Below are 13,690 nucleotides of genomic sequence, written 5' to 3'. Positions count from 1 at the left end.
TCAAAATGAAAAAAATGCCTTTTATATCACTAAATATATAATAAGAATTTTTTGAAAATTATAATTATGAATAATCATTTCAGCAACATGAATCCAGCTGAATGTACAATTAATATTATTAGACGGAATTGTGTAGTTGTCATCGAGTTATCGTAAATCCTTTTTTCGATTCACATAAATATTTTGGGATGCACATATTGAAAAAAAATACTCTAAAAATGTTGTTTATAATATAATTCATAGAATAAGATGGTTTATATTAATTTACTATGATTTCCACTTTCACTTAAGATATAAAAATATGTTCACGTGAGCATTTTGAGTACATAATCAGATAACCTGTTGTTTATTGTTCATTGTTCACTCTGTCTTTCTCAATTCATTGCAGACATTTTTATATGTTTAACACGCTAAGTGTACCTTAGTGTGTTTATCCTTTTCAGTTAAGTAATCCACAGTTCAGTTAATGGGGTGTGACCACCCTTATGTTTAAATAAGAATTTAACTATCCTTAAAAAGGATCTAATGAATTATAACATTGCCATTCAAAATGAATTTGAAGACTTTATACAATTTGTGCGGAAGAAAAATCTATTCACATTTCAATGAAAAAGAACTTTAAAGTAATCGTTTAAAAATCGATTGCAAGTTATAAAATAATTGATTACAATCGGCTACAGGACAAATGAGCGAAATCGATTTCATTTTTAAGTAATCGTGCCTATGCCTGATTATTAGTAAGGTATACGAGAGTTGTTCCGTGCGGTCAGCCAACGTGGATTTCTCTGGAGTTTTACAGTAATGTGCTTGCCGTAAGTAATACCTCCTAAATATTTTCTGCTTAATTAAAACGTCTTTAAGTGATGTACAGAAATGACTTACACAATACCCCAGAAATAAATATTCATATTTACGAACTCAATTCCAAAATTCGACCGAGCGTAGTTTTGGCGACCTTTGAAAAGTAAAATTTTAGTTTAATTTTATGAAACATATTAAACAACTCTAGTTTGCTTTTGAATTTTATGACAAACATTTAGATATAAAAAAGAAATAATTACTTTAATGTTAACCATGTCAAACTGCAACTGTCCATGAATGTTTTTGACAGCCTTTGTGTTTGTGTAGATATAATTTTAAAAAGGAAAACTTACCTTCTAGACTGACTGGCTGATATATGAATTTCAAAAGAATCGCTTAAAATCTCCGCACGACACGCAACATCTTGGTTTAAACTATCTGCAAACATTTTGAATGGGTTTTAATATATATATATATATATATATATATATATATATATATATATATATATATATATATATATATATATATATATATATATATATATATATATATATATATATAATAACGAATGGAGCATTAAATGTACCCATACGACGCGCATTACAAACGATATCGACAATCTTACTCCAATGGTATCCAAAATCAAGGCCAGAAAAAAAAATCGGCCCGGGGGTGAAGTCTAATACGCAACACCTTTTTGATCTAATTTTGGCTAAAAATAAACTGCGTATTTATTTATAAAAAGAATGTGTTTAAATCAATAGGAACTACTGGAAAACTAATCGATAATTGAGCTATTATTGAGTTAATTATCCCGCATAAGGCAGATCGATAAGTGGGCGAATTATGGGAGATAACCCTCACTAATTATTAGCAGCCATTTCTTTTCATTGCAGCCGGTTTAGAGAATTGACAAGATTACACAACATATTTTAAACATAAAATGATAGGGAAATGTCAAGGGTCTGACAAATGTCGTCAGATTGGACAACATGCCGGAATGCACAACATCCGTATTCAAAAAGTTTTACTGTATGTATTATACAAATATTGACTGGGGTTGATGAAAACATTGATTATATTAGCCCTCGAAAGACGAAATATTGCCCGACGCGGAGGCTGATATATTCATCCCAAGAGGCTAATACAATCAATGTTACCCTAAACCTCAATCAATATTTGTTTTGTTATATGAAGAAACAAACCAGAATATAAGAAAGGATTTGAAAACAGACCGCCGTAATTTTCTCAGCTCAGCACAGATATCACTAATTCAGTTTTGCACAAAGTTCTTTCCAAAATATCGTTGGCATCAAACGGTTACTGTTGATGTTCCGCCGCCCATAGGAATTCAGTAACAAATGTTCAGCCTAATTTTACCCCCCACCCCCAGTAATCCTTATATTCCTTTTGATAGCAAACCGCGATCGGCTGTGTAAAGTTAGCGAACATATATCACCGAACTGCAGCCGTCTGTACCTGTTAGTCAAGCTGGATGGTCATGCGTCTTATTTTTGTCAACAGCCTGTAGAATCTTATAGAGTTTCAAGCAGTCAAAATCAGTGCCATTATCTAGGTCAATTTTTTTGTCCTTGTTTTGCCTATAACCATGCATATTTCTTTTTTTATTACAAATTACAACAATAATGTTTCAAGTTTTATCTTTTAAATGACTAAAACGGGATTCTTTCATTTAAATCACTGATGTAAGAATCAATGTCAATGTAGAACAGCACAGCAGTAGACATATATTTGAAATTTAGAGATATTAACAGAAGGCATGACTGATGTGCACTTTACATATCTCTGTTACCCAGGGAAGATAAGATAACTCTTATTGATAGCTTGAGTAAAATTCCCTCTGATCAATATGATCATGACATGTTGAGTAGATTAAAACACTGCCAGAAGACACATGATCGGAATGCAGTTTAAACAATACCAAAATAAAGACTATATTAAATACAGATACCCCAAATTTTGATGAGTGTAATTAGGTGATCATTAGTATTATACAGTCATGGATATTTTGTTATATGAGCAAGTGTTATAAGGTAAGCAGGTACACATACATATGGCTCGAACGGCGTTTCCTCTGTCAGTGTGTACTGTGTACAAAAAATGGCAACGGTTTATCGCTACCGTATTATGAGAAATAATTTTGGCAATTATCAAAAACAAATGGCCTAAAATACTTAAAACGTACTGATTTATTCCTTTGCTTCGTTGTTGTCTTTGAATATAACGTATAAGTTGAGTTGGTTTGCAGTACATAACAAATATATTTATTTTATGCAGAAATAATACATGTTATAAACATGGACTCATTACCGATTGCATTAGTGTATCAAACCTACTAAACACTGCACGGTAAAGATGCACTTTTTGTTTTTTAAACGTTCAATAGTGATCTTTTTTTAAATATCACCTGCTACATTGTATCTTGACACGACAGCTTCAAAGAGGGACTCTATAACAAAGTATAAACATTTGTTTTCTCTTAGTAAACATACTCACTACGTCTTGGTATGAAGATTTAGCATTATTTTCATTTAGAAAGCCATAATATTTGTAATTATTAAACTTGGGGTTGCCTAAACCCACCATTGTAAGAATTCTCAGATTAGCGAAGACAAAAAGTCGGGTTAATAGCTGAGAAATTTACTTCTTTTCTGTAAATTAATATGCGAGAATGTTTTAAAACTTTTTGAAACTTTTAAGCACAAAAATCGAAATTAGTACAGAGACAAGAGATGTACGATAACGGCAAAATAACAATTTTTTTGTGACAATTCTAGAAACTTGACAGTTTTATATTGCTATATAAATCTGTGAAATGACTTAAAATATATAAAAGAAGAAAAAAAATAAAAATCTTCTGGCATAAGGTTGCAAAAAAAAATCGAATGGAAAGGTAATTTTATTCATGCAAAAGGTGTGGGTTATTATTCGCAAAATAGAGGTTGGTTGTTCTTACGATCGAGAATTGAACACATATATTGGCATTTTTGAGTGTCTGTACCGGTGTTAACACTACGCCTGAGTTCAGAATTTTCAATTTGTTTGAAGTTTTCAGGGTTATTTTACAGGTTTCCCTGAAACGAAAATGTTTAATATAGAGATATTGGATATATCTGTTTAGTATTCAAATTCTTAGATGTGCAAATATGTAATTTGTAACATAATATTGAGTTGCATCCTGGGGTACCTGTTGGCAAAAGCACTAAACATGGTATATTTCTTTAGAGGGAATTCAATATATATTGTAGTTCTTAATTGTGACGACATTTCTAAGCCGTACCAACGAAGTCATTGTATTAACAAAATACTAAACATATTAATTTAATCTTATAAGATTGAAAAAATCCACTTTACACTTGAATATTTTGTGCAAAAAGACGTCACAATTGTAAAACGTGCAAGCATCCCTTTTTTACAACTATTTTTGTACACGTATACATTAAAAGCCATTGACGTTCATACAACAATACACAAATTTAGAATTCAATGCAGATTTCAACTTGTTTTTGGTTCCGTTTAGTCATGTATTTGAATATTTTTTTTTGTATTCAGTAAACCAAAATATCACTTGGTTCAAGAATTGCTTTTAATACTCGACAAAGAAGATTTGTCAGTATTTTTCTATATGTCGGAAATCATAGGACCGATAGTGTTAAAATTAAATCTACAAAAAAATCTAATTAAAAAATTGGTACTAATTGATTTTATCATTTTAGATCATCACAGTCTTTCAGCAAATAAATAAATGGTTATTAAAAAATGGAAACTATAATAACAAAACTTTTTTTTCGTATTTTAGACACCATAAGCTATGCTAGATATGCAAAATTGATATTTACCTTTTCTTTTCTTTTCTGAAACGTTTTTCTTTTTTTTGAATTGAAAAATCAAACTCCACTATATACACACCAACTATTTGATCAGAAATAACATCTAATGCAACTACCTGGAACATTGACTGCGTAATACAAAGCATGTGTATGAACTACCTGCTGGTTTGGACATGTTCTGTATATATTCAATAGAACAATAACATTATGTTTATTTTTTTTCAACTCGTTCTAAAATTTAAAGGTTTAATAATACTTATGAGCCCATAAATCAGCAACTTCTTTCATATTTGCAAAATCTAACGAAATGAGTACAAGAAATTCGGTAAAATATTATGAGCTTAACATACCTGGGTACACCTTTTAATTGACCTTATTAACATAAACTGTTTTCTGTTTCATCGTTTGTGATCTAAGATTTTTTTTCCAAAAATTGTTTTGTAAATTTTATGTTTATTATAGCAATTTATTTTCAATTCATTTCCTTATATTGTGTTTCTTTTTTGCTGACCGAATCTAAACTTCAAATATATTCAAAATAGAACGTATATACATGAATAACCTAATAATACACGACAGTTTACCGCTCATGTTATGACATGTTATCAATGACACAATTTATCAAACAAAATTCAGTAATGTTTGGACTTAAAACACAATAACCTACACACAACATATGCAAATACATATAATCACGGAATAAGAAAGCTGACATTTGGTTGGTTTTTTGATGGCTTAATCTAATAAAGGTATCCCCCTCTTTACCCACCAACACCATCGTTAATGCTATATATATTTCAAAGTCTATGCATAAAACTACTAAAAACCAACTAATGATATATTCTTCATGTGCATGACGTGTAATGTTTGTCTTTACATGTATGACTTTATGTCTTTATGTCTTTATGACTTTAGGTGGAATTGACATATTGTTCTCGTCTTTTTAAACATTTTAACGTACTGTCAAAATGACTTTTGTTTTCGTATGTTGAAGGCTTTTTGACTTTCGGTCGATAAAACCTATTGATGTTTTTTTTTTATTTTATCAGGGTACTTTCATTGACTTATGGTCGAAAAGACCTATTGTTTTTGTCTTTTTTTAAGGTCCAACGAGACATCTTATTTCTTTTGTTACGTTTATTGTGACCTATTTTTTCACAATGTATTCGGCGGGATTTTTCTGAGAACATCACGGTCAATTCTGTCAGTTATGTCAAGCGTATGCAATACACACCGCCGGTGTTAATCAAAATTTATGATTGTTGAACTCTTTTTGCGGAATTGTCTATGCATGCATACGCAGTGCCAGAGCTAATGGGTTCTTTGGAACAGTTCATTTTCCTCAAACATCTATTTTTCCCTTGTGTTTAAATTTATGCAAATCTCTTCTCTCTCTCTTCCTCTCTCTAAATAGGTATAAAATCATAGATTAAGCTTCTGTTCAGTGTACGCATGGCTCTGTCCTAGATCGAAGAGGATCCTGCACGTTGGCCGTGGTTTACGATGATTGCATTAAAGAAAATACATGCATAATGCTGCTGGTGTTCATTGTTCATTTTATTTGTATAAATGCATAATGCATATATTTCTACCTACGTAATTACCAGTCAAAGAATTGAGGATTAAAATCACGATATCTGCAACTTTTGAGTGGTAGTCGACTGTCGATAAACAAGTTAAACACTGGAAAGTTCAAAGGGTTCTATGTTCATGAACGTAGAACTGAACCATCTTCCCACGGTAAGTTTCATTTATTGTTCTTTTACCCTACCACATTCTATGTAAATCTTTATCAAAAATATGAACGTAGAACTGAACCATCTTCCCACGGTAAGTTTCATTTATTGTTCTTTTACCCTACCACATTCTATGTAAATCTTTATCAAAAATCATCATACATTTCACCGTAGATACATGTAACATTTCTCAACTTTTCTTTAAAATTTTCTAAACGTCATCATCAGCTAAATCAGTGGTATTGTTTGTTTACGCGGTAAGTTTCATTTATTGCTCTTTTACCCTACCACATTCTATGTAAATCTTTATCAAAAATCATCATACATTTCACAGTAGATAACATTTTTGAACTTTTCTTTGAAATTCTCTGAACGCCATCATCAGCTCAATCAGTGGTATTGTTTGTTTACGTATAAAGATGACGACTCTTGATCCGTTTTGTGAGGCGGATTTGCTTAGAAATTGCTTTTTAGGAGAATGTTTTGGGCAATTTAAGTTAACTGTTGTAAAATGGTTTTTAAAAGCTATAACAATGAGGTTCCACCTGATTTTTTTGTTAATACATGTAAGATGTATACACAAATAGAAATCAATGTCCATATCAGAACAGCACAGCTGCATACTTATATTCAAAATTTAGATATATAAAATAAATTACCAACGCTAACCCTAAACACTTAAAGGTTAGAACAAAAACGAGATGTAGTTTTGTCAAAAGTATTGTATCGTTTAACATCGAAGAAGTGTGAATTTGTAATAGGTTTTAATGTGATGTCATATATCTAGATACTGGAGCCATATATATTTCGTTAGCATTCAAATGTGTGTTGTGTTGCTACTTTAGGTAACTTTTAGAAACAGCCTAACAAGGTGAAATTCTTCTGATTCATTATTTCTAAACCGTATCAATGAAAACAAAACTTACTTGACATAATCTAATTTATAAGATCGAAATAGAACCTAGTGAGAGAAATTATCCCAAAATGATTTTAGGACGTTGTTTACTCAGGGTTTGAGTTCTCAAATTCGGATTGTTATAAAGTTCAATGTCCTGAGAAAAATTTGTTCCAAACACTAAAATTATTTATGAAACGAATTATTATTGACAAACTATTCGATATTTTTACTACATTATTTAATTAGGCTCAAACAAAGTTAGACTTTTAGCAAAACAGAGGCAATTCGGACTAAAATTTTCAGATTTTGTTTTTCACTGAAATATTTTTGGTAGTACTGTAATATTCAAAGTTAAGATTTTATTTGTTAATCAACATAATTTTGCCTATTTTATGTTGTTTAAATCTCACTTTTTCGTTTAGATATTCGAATGGCACCCACTACAAAAATATTGAAATTTTTTTAAAAACGACAAAAGACACCATATCTCAAAATGTTTATCATTGACCTCATATAACTTTTATGCCTGCAGAGTAAGGTCAATATACCTAGTTTAATGCTGTAAATGTTTTAGTATTATCATCATTCAGTTTTTTGTAAAATTGAATCAAAAAAGGGTATGAATTTGAAAAATGAAAGAGGAAATTCGGACTGAAATATTAATAAAATTTGTGAATGAAAACTTAATGCTTTGTGTCTGTTTGGTGTCACTGCCATTCATAAACTGCATTTTATTTTTAAAAGAGTTTAGCAATTTGTATTATTTTCACAATTAAGAAAATTTCAATCATAGTGTAAAATGTTTAGGGACTTTTCTTAAATTTTCAAAAAATATTCAATGGCCATTATCTCAAAAAGTAGGTCATTGACCTACTTTTTTAAAGTGAAAAATAGCACTACCATGATAGGTCTTTAACACACAATAGGTGGTTTTCATTATCTTCAGTGGATTTTTTTTTCATTCTGAGTAAACGTATACCTTAACTGATTTTAATTGAATAGGTTGTTAAACTTTACCAGTCTCTTTACTTTACTCGAACTCTGTTTTGGTTCTCAATGAAAGCACATTTTCTTAGATAATAAGTTAATGTTGCGATTCCTCTTGGATGAAATGTGGTGATAAGGAACAGTGTTCAAACTCAAAAGTCCAAAGGAACATTTCAAATTAGGAGCAGAGCAAACATGGACCTCAACAAAAATTAGAGGCAGGATCAGGTGGCATGAAGTGGTAGCGAACATTTTCTGATGACCAGTCACAGACGTTTGCAAAAAAGGCCTCTTAACATAAGTGAAAATTTTCAGATTAATTAGCATAATTGGATATAATAAATTGTAAACTTGTACCTTTACTTCATGTTAATTTGCTTTTTGATGTATTGAAAAGCATTTCTTTACATTTGAACAGTCAATTTATGCCACCACAATTGTAAAGCATGCAAACATCCGTTAAGAATTTTTACCACTAATTTTTACATTTAAACATTGATAGACATTAATTACTTGTACAAATATTAAACAGATTCAAAAATCAATACAGGTTTTCATTTCAAGATCAATACAAGCCTTCACCTCATCGCTCAACTTTTCAATCACAAAATCATTTATATGAAGAAATTGCTTGAGGCTAGTCCTTACCTTAGCGCATTTTATTTTTTGGTCTGTTAAAATCATTTATGTATACATTTTTCTTCTATTTACTATACTGATTTATTTTTTTTCAGTTAAGATAATCGGCAACGAACAGTTGTTAATTAATTGTTATGTATCTGTAGAAACGATGGTGTTCCAAATACATCTATATAATACAATGAAAATATAACTTTTCTTTCGTATGTTAGACACCATAAGGCATTTAAGATTGAAAAATAATCTTCACTTTTTCTTTTTCCTTTTCTGAAACTATTTTTTTTTCTTCATTGAAAAATCAAATCTCTGTTAGGTACACTGCAAATATTTGTTCAGGAATTAGACATAATCGAACTATTTAAAACCTAAATTGCGTAATGTGCTGTATGCTGACTTAGAAAAATCTGCTGGTTTAGACTTGTTCTTTATGTAAAAAATATTCAATAAAGCTACAATATAATGTTAATTTCTCTTTTCAAATCTTTTTTTAAATTTTAAGAGTTATTAATATCTAAAACTCCATAGATCAGCAATTACTTTCATATTCTAGAAATCTTCATAAATAAACACAGATATTCAGTAGTAAATTAGGAGCTTAACATACCTGGGAACTCATATTAATCGACCCTATTAACAGAATCTGTTTTGCGTTTTTAGTCGGGCTCTACTGAAAGCAGAGTCCTGGCTGTAGGCAGGCAAATCGCCAATGTTACTATAAATAGCACAGCTTCAAAAGTAAACAAAAAACCAAACAGCGTCAAAGTAAAAGCTTCCGCTATACCTAATAGTTACACAAAGAGCCACGTTTTGTCAAAAATGTTGGAATTTTGTTTCTTTTTTTCTCTTTGTTTTAATTTTGAGAGAATTGTCTTTTTTAGATTTCTTATTAATAACGTGTTTTGAAAACAAGACTATGCATTTTTGACACATACAAAGCGCATGAATTTACATGAATTACTTTGCTGCGCGTAGGAGAAATGGGGGTTGAATATATAACGCTTATTGCAAAATTCAAGGCAGCAACTGTTGAACTTTTTTTTACTAGACAGACATATTTTTGTTAATAGCTAGCCGCTTACAAAATTTGGTCGCTATCTGACGCTTTGCCTACATTAAAAGCATGAGAGAGAGAGAGAGAGAGAGAGAGAGAGAGAGAGAGAGAGAGAGAGAGAGAGAGAGAGAGAGAAGTTTTCAGTCTTTACTACACACTATGCATTAAGACACACCGAAAGAGCCCGACTTACAGTACTTCAGTACTTTGATTATCTTATGTGATCTAAAACTAGACACTTTAAAAAAAATTGTCTATTTTAACCAGTCATTTTCAATTTCATCTATTCTAATGCGTATGTTTTCTGTTGACCAATCAAGATCGCATTCAAGACCTCGATCGCTACCTATACAACTTTCGAAAAGCGTTGTGTAAACTACTTTGGCAAATCTAAATTTCAACGCTTTTAAATGTAGAACATACAGTTAACCTAAACGTACTGTTGACCAACGATTGCCGTACATATGATTGCACTTATTTAATGGCAAAATTGTGTAATATCTGGACTTAAAACACAAGGCCTACCCACTACGTATTTAAACACATAAAATTAAAGGCATAGTCATGGGATAAGAGAGAGTTGACATTTAGTTGTATTTTGATGGCTCAATTAGTAAAATAAAACCTCCCGCCCCTTCCTGCCTATCACAACTACATTTGTACCACCTATATCTCATTTTTGTGAAATAGTTTGCAATTCATGTATGAAAATACTCAGTGACATGTGGTGATACTAAACGAGGCCGGGTCTAATTTGTTCTGCCTTAGATTTTTGAATGAAATTTTTTACAAAAATTTTTACTGATATAATTATTTTTTTAAGATAAAAAAAAGACTTTTACCACACCGTTTGTTTAAGTGGTCATCTCAAAGTTTGTTAATTTTTATCATATGACCCTATGGGATTCAGCTTGAATGTACCAATTTTGCACATTTTTTAAACTTCTGCCCTAGGGATTTCTTTTTCTGTTCTACATATTAAAGATATTGCTAAAAGGCATCAAATGGTCAAATAAAAAAAACCTTTTACCTCCTGGTTTGTTCCAGGGGTCTAATCAAAGTTATTTTTTGTTTGCCCAATTTCTCAGTTTGTCAGATAATGACTATTTTTTATTTGACAAAGACGGAAATGGTGTTCTTTATAGTATTATTAAAACATTCAGACATATTTAAGTAATAAATAAATATATAACATCACATATTAAGGGTCATTAATATACATTGTTAATGTCTTGAAATAAATGGATTAATCGATATTTAGGCGGGTTAAGATAACGTGACAGAGGGCTAGGCTTACTGAACACTCTTCACGTTTTCGACCCAAGCCCAAAAATAGCTTATCCTTCGAGACATTTATGTTTATTCCACAATATAATATCAATTTTACGCATCAAACGAGCTATTTCAACAAATTTCACTGAATATCTGCAGTTGAAACTATCACGCCATGGCGTCAACAAAGCAAAAAGATGACGTCACAATACATATGAAACGCGTGCGTACTCGTTTTTTTACTCGGCCTCGTTAATAGTGTTCAAAATCAAAAGTATAAAGGTAAATTACAAAACAGGAGCAGAGCGAAAACCGACCTTAAAAAAAAGAGGTAGGATCAGGTGCCATGGAGGAGTGAGCATCCTCTGCTGATCGGTCACACCCGCCATGTGCTCTTTACGTAATCGGGAAAAACAGAAAACTCCGTACTCAATTAGGCGATTGATTATAGTCTAACAATTATGCAAAAATTAGAATAAAAACGTCGGTCAGCATGCGCGAGCCAGTGGAAGATTGTATTTGCTGACAAGGTCGTTGTATCGACCATAGAACTTACGAAAAAGATTACTTTAAACGAGACTATGGATAGTGATGTTTTATCAACTTGGTTATCGGTACAAGTATCTATTTGTCGATCAATCTGGCATGATATGAAATGAGATTTTTTCCACTTTAGATCAAAGGAGCTATTGCTTTGGTTTTTGGGGAGCATTTTGACTTTGGTCGATAAAAACCTATCGTTTTCCTTCCGTTTATTCGATCTTTATAACCTTTGGTTCAACGAGGTCTAACGGAAAACCTTATTGCTTTTTTAAGATTTCTTTTGACCTAATTATAGGTCCTCCCATCAAAAAGTTGGGTTAAAAGCTGAGGAATTTACTTTTCTGTGAAATAATATGCAGGGATGTTTTGAAACTTTTAAGCGCAAAAATCACTAAATTAATACAGAGACTGGAATTTTACTAAGAACAATTCAAAATAAAATTGTTATTGTAACAACTCTAGCACTTTGAAAGTTGTAAATTGTTATATAAATCTGTGAAATGCTTTAAAAAATAAATTTAAAAAAATTAAACTCTTATGGCATAAGGTTGCAAAATTAAATCGAATGGTAAGGTAATTTTAGTTATGCAAAAGGTAGGGGTTATAATTCGCAAAAATAGAGGTTGGTTGTTATTCCGATCGAGAATTGAACACATATATTAGTATTTCTTAGTGTCTTTACCTGTGATAATACTATGAATCGATTTTGTACTACACAGTCCAATAAATTCAAAGGACGTGTAATTGGGGCGCAGATGGGGTTTACTTATTTATATTCATATATTTAATCGTGCAATTGCTGAAAATTATATCAATTTAAGTAATAAGGAATCAATTTTTTCATATTATAAGATAATAATTTTGGTTGGGTAAAACGAATCTGAAATGATTGAAGAGATAAATAAAATGATTTTAAAATTAAAACATTTATGGTTGATCGAAAAAAAAATACATTCTTTAACATCGGTATAATTCATGTATGCACATGTTATATACAATTATAAATCTTTTAAACAGCTGTGTTGTTGAACAAAACAGACGTGGCCTGAGTTTAGAATTGTCAATTTGCTTGAGGTTTTCAAGGTTATTATACAGCTTTCCTTCAAACGTAAATGTTTAATATAGAGATACTGGATATATTTGTTTAGTATTTAAATGTTTAAATGTGCAAATTTGTAATTTCAACATAATAATGAGTTGCATTCTGGGGTAACTGTTGGTAACAGCAGAAACATGGTATATTTCTTTAGTGTGAATTCAATAATATATCTATTTTAGTTCTTAATCGTGGCGACATTTCTAAACCGTACCAAAAATGTCATTGTATTAAAAAAATCTTTACATAATTTAATCTTATAAGATTGAAAAAAATCCACTTTACACTTGAACATTTTGTGCAAAAAGACCTCACAAATGCAAAACATGTAAACGATAGACTTCTGTACAAACATGAAACAAATTTAGAATACAATGCAGATTTAAACTTTGGGATAAATAAAAATTCGTGCATATGAACAAATAGTTTGACGCTAATCCTCACTCGACAACGAAGATCTGTCAGTATTTTGCTATTCATCGGAGATCATGGAACCGATAGTGTTGAAATTAAATCTACATTAAACATCTAATTAAAAAATATAATTGGTACTAATTGATTTTATCATTTTAGATCACCACTGCCTTTCAGCAAAAAAAATAAAATAAATTGTAATTAAAAAAATGGGAACCCTAATGACAATTTTTTTTCCGTATTTTAGACACCATAAGCTATGCAAGATATCAAAATTGATATTTACCTTTTTTTCCTTTCTGAAGCTTTTTTCTCTCTTTTGAATCAAAAACTCAAACTCCTCTATATAAACATAAACTATTTGATCAGAAATAACATCTTATTCAACTACCTGGAACA

The 13,690-nt window shown here is 30.8% G+C and overlaps 1 protein-coding gene across 1 annotated transcript in view; it reads right to left on the bottom strand.

Moving 5' to 3' along the window:
- Positions 1 to 4,799, bottom strand: part of LOC117690807 (phenylalanine-4-hydroxylase-like) — a 46,035-nt gene extending 41,236 nt beyond the window's left edge. Inside the window, exon 1 of the mRNA XM_066072331.1 lies at positions 4,665 to 4,799. The gene's annotated coding sequence lies outside the window, so the exon portion shown is untranslated. The remainder of the gene's footprint in view (positions 1 to 4,664) is intronic.
- Between the last annotated feature and the right edge of the window lie 8,891 nt (positions 4,800 to 13,690).

The sequence above is a fragment of the Magallana gigas genome, chromosome 9, assembly GCF_963853765.1.
Source record: "Magallana gigas chromosome 9, xbMagGiga1.1, whole genome shotgun sequence".
Taxonomy (NCBI): Eukaryota; Metazoa; Mollusca; class Bivalvia; order Ostreida; family Ostreidae; genus Magallana; species Magallana gigas.
The sequence above is the reverse complement of the archived record's forward strand: the minus strand, read 5'-3'. Positions and strand labels throughout refer to the sequence as shown.